The following is a 6808-nucleotide window of genomic DNA, read 5'->3' as shown; positions in this document are numbered from 1 at the left end:
TGTAGTTAAAAAAAAAAAAAAAAAAAAGCACTGTTCATGGGGGGGGGGTGCAATACATCAACGTCAGGAGAATATTCAGCCCTTCTGTAATTAAAGGCCTGGGCTGAAGCCTGACAGGAAGTGGGTTTATATTATGAATGCAGACACAAAATCAGGACCAACCAGGGGGATTTAGAAGGCACTTGCTCTTGACCCAACCTCGGGAGGCCCTGCGTACCCTTCAAGCAGTTAGATGGGCCACCCTGTGAGACAGTGAGCCTCTTGTCATTGTGTGTGTGTTGATGTTACATGCCGTGGAGTCGGACCGACTCATAGCGACCCTTCCTTGAGTTTCTGAGGTGGGATCACTACAGAAGTAGATTGCCCAACCTTCCTCCTGAGGAGTGGCTGGTGGGTTTGAACTGCCAGCCTTCTGGTTAGCAGTCAAGTGCCTTAGGCACTACACTAGCTTTCCACCTCAGATACACTGAATCAGAATCTACATTTTAACAAGATCCGCAGGTGATTCTTACGTCTACCTTCTGTATACATCCTTATCTATTTGGAATCTCGTTCGAATATAGACTGTGAAGCAGTGCGTCTGGGGTGGAAATGCAAAATCTCAGCAAAGGGTGGAACCGGAATGTGCCATTTCAAAGCCTCACTCTGAGGTGCTGCGATCTGAGCCCACTTACAGGCCACTGGAAATCGACTGCCCTCCTGCTCGCTGTTTGCTAGCTTGTTAAAACCTTCATCCAGCAGATAGGCATGTGGTGAGCACAGGCATCGTGCGGATGGATACAAAGATGGTGGCTGGTGCATAGGCCGTAAAGACGTTTCCAGATTGTTGTTTTCTCCTTCCCGACGGGACCCGGGGGCCAGAGCTCCAGCCTCTACAAGGCTCTGATGTGCTGATGTCACCAGCGTTCAGGGGAGATTTCTTTGCATTTAATTTCTCTCCTGGCGCTCTGCCTCCTCCCCTGGCCTTGCAGCGCGCTCAGCACCTCCCGGCTGGCGGACTCACCGCCTGCTGCCATTCCTGCTGCACCGACTCTGCCTCACTGCGTTCACCTTAATTCCTGTGTGGAGGCTCCGCCGTCTCTCAGGGGGCAGCCACAGCCCCCAGAAAGGAGGCTGCTGCAACTCGGGAATGGACAAGGTGGAGAAAGTTATGGGACATCCCCAAATAACCACGTGTTGCTTAAAACCACGGATATTCTGTAGCAACGTGGGAAAATGGCTGTGACGTGCATTCGGATCGTTTGATGTTGTTGCTAGTTGCTCGCTGAGTGGGCTCTGACTGTGGCGACTCCATGAACAACAGAGTGAAGCCCTTCCTGGCCCCACCCTTCTTTATCATGTCGGTGTGTTTGAGCCGTTGCTATGGCTATCCTAGTGCCTTCCAGGTTAGGGGTTCACCGTCCAGCGCTGTGCTGGGTAACATTCTCTTGAGACCCACAGGCTTTCCATCCACGGGTTCTCAGAAGTAGGTCCAGACCTTTCTATCCAGTCCGAAAGCTCTACTGAAAACAGCCCATCCTGAATGACCCCGCTGGTCTTCGAAATACCCATGGCATGGCTGCCAGCATCCTGACACCATGAAAGGCACCACTGTATGACAACCTGAGGGGTGGGGAAATTTTCTTCACAGGTGACATATATTTGCCTTGTTCTAGTGTCTTAGGAGCTCTGGTAGCATAGTGCCTAAGGCACTTGACTGCTAACCAGAAGGCTGGCGGTTCAAACCCACCAGCCACTCCTCGGAAGGAAGGTTGGGCAATCCTACTTCCGTAGTGATACTGCCTCGGAAACCCAAGGAGGGGTCGCTATGAGTTGGGGCCCACTCAATGGCACATAATAACAACAACAACAACGAGTGTCTTAGGGCTGCTGTTAACAGAAACACCACAAGGGGGTGGCTTTAACAAACAAGTGTATTTCCACGAGGTTTAGGGGGCTAGAATCAGAACTCAGGGCCCTGGCTCCAGGGAAGGGCACTTTCTCTGTTGGCTCTGCGTGAAAATCCTTGTCTCTTTCAGCTTCTCTTCCTTGATTCCACGTGGTGATCTCCACACGGCATCAGTCTTTCCTCATATGTGTTTCCCTGCTTCTGTGCTGAGAAGCCCTGGTGGCACAGTGGTTAAGTGCTTGGCTGCCAACAAAAAGGTTGGTGGTTTGAACCCACCAGCCACTCCATAGGAGAAGAATGAAGCCATCTGCTTCTATAAAGATTACAGCCTTGAAGAAAGCCTATGGGGCATTTCTGTTCTGTTCTACGTTGTTGTTATGTGCTGTCGAGTCATCTCCAACTCACAGCGACCCCTCCTTGGGTTTCTGAGGCAGTATGTCTATGGAAGTAGATTGCCCAACCTTCCTTCCAGGGAGTGGCTGGTGGGTTTGATAGGGTCATTATAAGTTGGAATTGACTCAACAGCATTGGGTTTGGGTTTTGTTTTGTTTTTGCTTCTGTGCCTAATTTCCTTTTATGTGTCAACAGTGACTGGTTTAAGACACACCCTACACTGACATGGTCTCCTGAACATAGCAAAGACGGCCCTGTTCCCAAATGGGATCACACCCCCAAGCACAGGGTTTAGGGTTCACAGCACATACTTTTGGTTAAGATGTCCCAAGTCATCATGCATCCTCACCTCTTTCTGTCACAGCCCTACTTGGGGCAAGGCAGCGATGTGCCCTGTGAAAAATACTCACCGTCCAGGAGCCCCAGTTTTGGTCTAAGAGATGTAAACAACACTAGATGGGGCTTCCAGGAAAATTTCTGAGGGAGCGACCCCCTTAGCTGTTGGCCTCTGCCTCCTCTGCCACTCTGGAGGAAGACTTCACTCCAGGAGGCAGCCTCAGGACTCAAAGATGGAACTGCCGATGGAGACCCTACTAGAAAGCCAGGAAGACCCTGGGTCCCTGTCATTCCAGTCCAGGACCTGCCAACTTTGGGACTGTGTTTGACGCAGAGGAACCCCTATTTGGGTAAGTTGCTGTGGTTTGTTCATGAAGCAGACATCATTCTAACCAATACCAGAGTCATTTAGGAAACTTTACCAAATGCAGTAGTGGGTTGAATGGTCCCCTCCAAAAGGTATGTCCACTGGTACCTCCGAATGTGACCTCATTTGGAATGAGGGTCTTTGCAGATGTGATTAAGGTGAGGAATTCAAGAAGAAATCATCCCATGTGAGGGTGAGCCCGAAATTCAGTGACAGGTGTCCTTGTAAGGGACAGAAAAGAGGAGACACAGACACACAGGGAAGAAGGCCTGTGAAGGTGAGGCAGAGATGAGAGTGATGTGTCTACAAGCCAAGGGACACCAGGACTCACCAGGAACAAAGAAGCAAGGAAGGACACCCCCAGAGCTTTTGGAGGGAGTGAGGAGGAAGACTCCAGCCTTCTGGCCTCCAGACCTGTGAGGATAAACTTCTGTTGGGTCGAGCCAGCACCTTCGTGGTCACTTGTTACAGCAGCTCTAGAAAACTAGGACATGCAGAACAGTAGGTGTCACAGAACACGTAAGCTGGGCATTTTACAGATAATTAGGAGTTCTTGGCTTAAAAAAGAGAAGGTCCTTCCAAGCAGAAGGGTTGTTGTTAGTGCCATCGAGTAGGTTCCAATTCATAGTGACCCTGTGTACAACGGAACGAAACACTGCCTGGTTCTGCATCATCCTCACAATCACTGCCAGACTTGAGCCCATCACACAGCCACTGTGTCAACTCACCTCCTTGAGGGTCTTCCCCTTTTTCCCTGACCCTCTACTTTACCAAGCATGATATCCTTCTCCAAGAACTGATCCCTTCCTGACATCATGACCAAAGTATGAGAGATGAGGTCTGGCCATTCTCGCTTCTAAGCAGCATTTTGGCTGTACTTCCTCCAAGACAGATTTGTTCATTCTTCTAGCAGTCCATGGTGTTTTCAATATTCTTCACCCACACCACAATTCAAATGTATCAATTCCTCTTTGGTCTTCCTTATTCATTGTCCAGCTCTCATGCATATGAGGCAATTGAAAATAACCATGCCTGGGGTCAGGTGCACCTTAGTCTTCAAAGTGTCATCTTTACTCCTTAACACTTCAAAAAGGTCTTTTGCAGCAGATTTTCCCAGTGCAATATGTTGTTTAATTTCCTGACTGCTGCTTCCATAGGTAATGATTATGAATCCAAGTAACATGAAATTCCTGACAACTTCCACTTTTTCCATTTATCATGATGCTGCTTATTGGTCCAGTTGTGAGGGTTTTTGTTTTCTTTATGTTGAGGTGTAATCCATACTGAAGACTGTAGTCTTTGAACTTTATCAGTAAGTGCTTTAAGTCATCTTCACTTTCAGGAAGCAAGGTTATGCCATCTGCTCATCACAGGTTATTAATGAGTCTTCCTCCAATTCTGATGCCACATTTTTCTTCATATTGCCCAACTTCTTGTATTATTTGCTCAGCATACAGATTGAATAAGTACGAAAGCACACAACCTTCAGTACACCTTTCCTGATTTCAAATTACACAATATACCCTTGTTCTGTTCGAATGATTGCCTCTTGGTCTATGTACAGGTTCCTCATGAGCACAAGTAAGTGTTCTGAAATTCCTATTCTCCACAATGTTATCCATAATTTGTTATGATGCACATAGTTGAATACCTTTGCATAGTCAATAAAACACAGGTAAACATCTTTCTGGTATCCTATGCTATCAGCCAAGATCCATCTGACATCCACCAATGATATCCCTCTTTCCTTATCCTCTTCTGAATCCAGCTTGAATTTCTGGCAGTTCCCTGCTGATGTACTGCAGCAACCATTTTTGAATTATCTTCAGCAAAATTTTATTTGTGTTCGATATTAATGATATTGTTCAATAATTACCACGTTCTGTTGGATCCCCTTTCTTTGGAATGGGCACAAATATGGATCTCTTCCAGTCAGTTGGCCAGGAAGCAGTCTCCCAACTCTCCTGGCATAGACAAGTGAGCATCTCCAGAGCTGCATCCATTTGTTGAAACATCTTAATGGGTATTCTGCCAATTCCTGGAGCCTTGGTTTTTTTTGCCTATTTCTTCAGTGCAGCTCCGACTTCTTCCCTCAATACCATCAACTCTTCGTTATATGCTTCCTCCTGAAATGACTGAACGTTGATCGGTTCTTTTTTGTACAGTGACTGTATTCCTCCCATCATCTTTTGATGTTTCCTGTGACATTCAATATTTTGTCCAGAGCATCCTTCAATATCACTTAGGCTTGAATTATTTAGTGTTCTTTCAACTTGAGAAATGTTGGGCGTGTTCTTCCCTCTTGGTTTTCTAACTCCAGGTCTTTGCATATTTCATGATACCATTTTCAGAAGGGTAGCAAACTATAGTAGCAATAAAACAAAGCAGAAGACCCAACTCATGGCAGTGGAGTCAGTTCTGGCTCACGGAGCTCCCAGGTGTTTTGGGAGTAGAACTACGCTCCACAGTGTTTTCAAGGCCTGTGATCTTTTGGAAGCAGATTTTCAGGTCTTTCTTCTGATTCTCCTCTGGGTGGGTGTGAACCCACAACCTTTAGGTTAGTAGCTGAGCACTTAACTGTTGTGTTACCCAGGGACTCGTTTATTGAACACTTCTCTGCGTCGGGCACTCTGCTGAGGGCTTTCCATCACCCCTCTTCTGACCCCCATGCCAAGTCCTGGTGATGGCTTCTGGTTCCTCATTTTAGCAGATCAGGAGAATGAGGCAGAGAGCAGTTAAGTGGTGGTGCTGGGGTGGTTGCAGCAGATGCCGGGGGTGAAGGAGCAGCCCCCCCATCCTCCCAGCATTCGCCTCTCCAGATTCCACTTCACTCACTGAGAAGACCCCCAACTCACTGTCCAAGGGCTTTTATTTCCTGGCTGTGGGCGCCCACAAGCCCCAGCACAGAGCAAGAGAAAAGTCCCCAAGAGACAGCCTTCATTGTTCGCAGATTTGCTGATTCGCCAAAAATACCGGTGGGCCTTTGGCTGTGATTTGCAAACATGTGCATGCCTAGAACAGCCAAAAATGCCCAGCGGAGGGCAGCCTGCTTCCGGTACTCGCTATGAGGTTCCACGCGACAGATGGCGGCACCGCCCTCAACCTGTGCCCAAGGGTGAGCGGGATGTGAACCGCCAGCTTCCTCGCCCCTCCACCGGATGACTCAGGCATGCAGCAGTCTCCTGGTGTCCTCCAGCAGCACCGAGCTCCTGTCGCCCGTGTGGTAGTTGGCTCAACAGTGCACCTTCTGAGTTCCTCCCCTTCTCTGTATCACATCCCCCCTCCTCACTTATGAGCTGCTACCCATTAAACGCCATGCCCTGTGGGGTTAGGTCAGGAACAGCCCTGATGTGCATCCCATGCTGGGGACACAAACTGGAAGGTAACTCATTATCAGCACCCAGAAGTTTCTGGGGGCACAAATGGCTTGCACTTGTTTACTAATCTAAAGGTTAATGGTTCAAACCCACTCGGCAGCACTGCGGAAGAAAGTCCTGGCTAAAACTGGTTCCGTAAAGATTAAAGCCAGTAAATACTACTACATACTCAATACTGCATTACGAGTATCAACATACACCAGTCTGTGGGTAGATGCACACACAGCTGAGATCAGGTGTGGTAGACAAACAGGAATATATCCATGACCATGGGTAGATTTGGCTGATGATATTCTTACAAGTGTATTTGTGCTACAAAAATATCCATATACATTGTACAACTAACAGGGGACAAGTTTGGAGTAGCTTCTCAGTGACAACCAAGCATCTTGGGGGAGGGAGTCACCAGGCCTGTGGGCTCAGGACCATGGTCTCAGGGGACATCAA

Source organism: Orycteropus afer, unplaced genomic scaffold, assembly GCF_000298275.1.
Source record: "Orycteropus afer afer isolate SDZICR_OR568_19922 unplaced genomic scaffold, OryAfe1.0 scaffold00083, whole genome shotgun sequence".
Lineage (NCBI taxonomy): Eukaryota > Metazoa > Chordata > Mammalia > Tubulidentata > Orycteropodidae > Orycteropus > Orycteropus afer.
Note: the sequence above shows the minus strand (reverse complement) of the source record.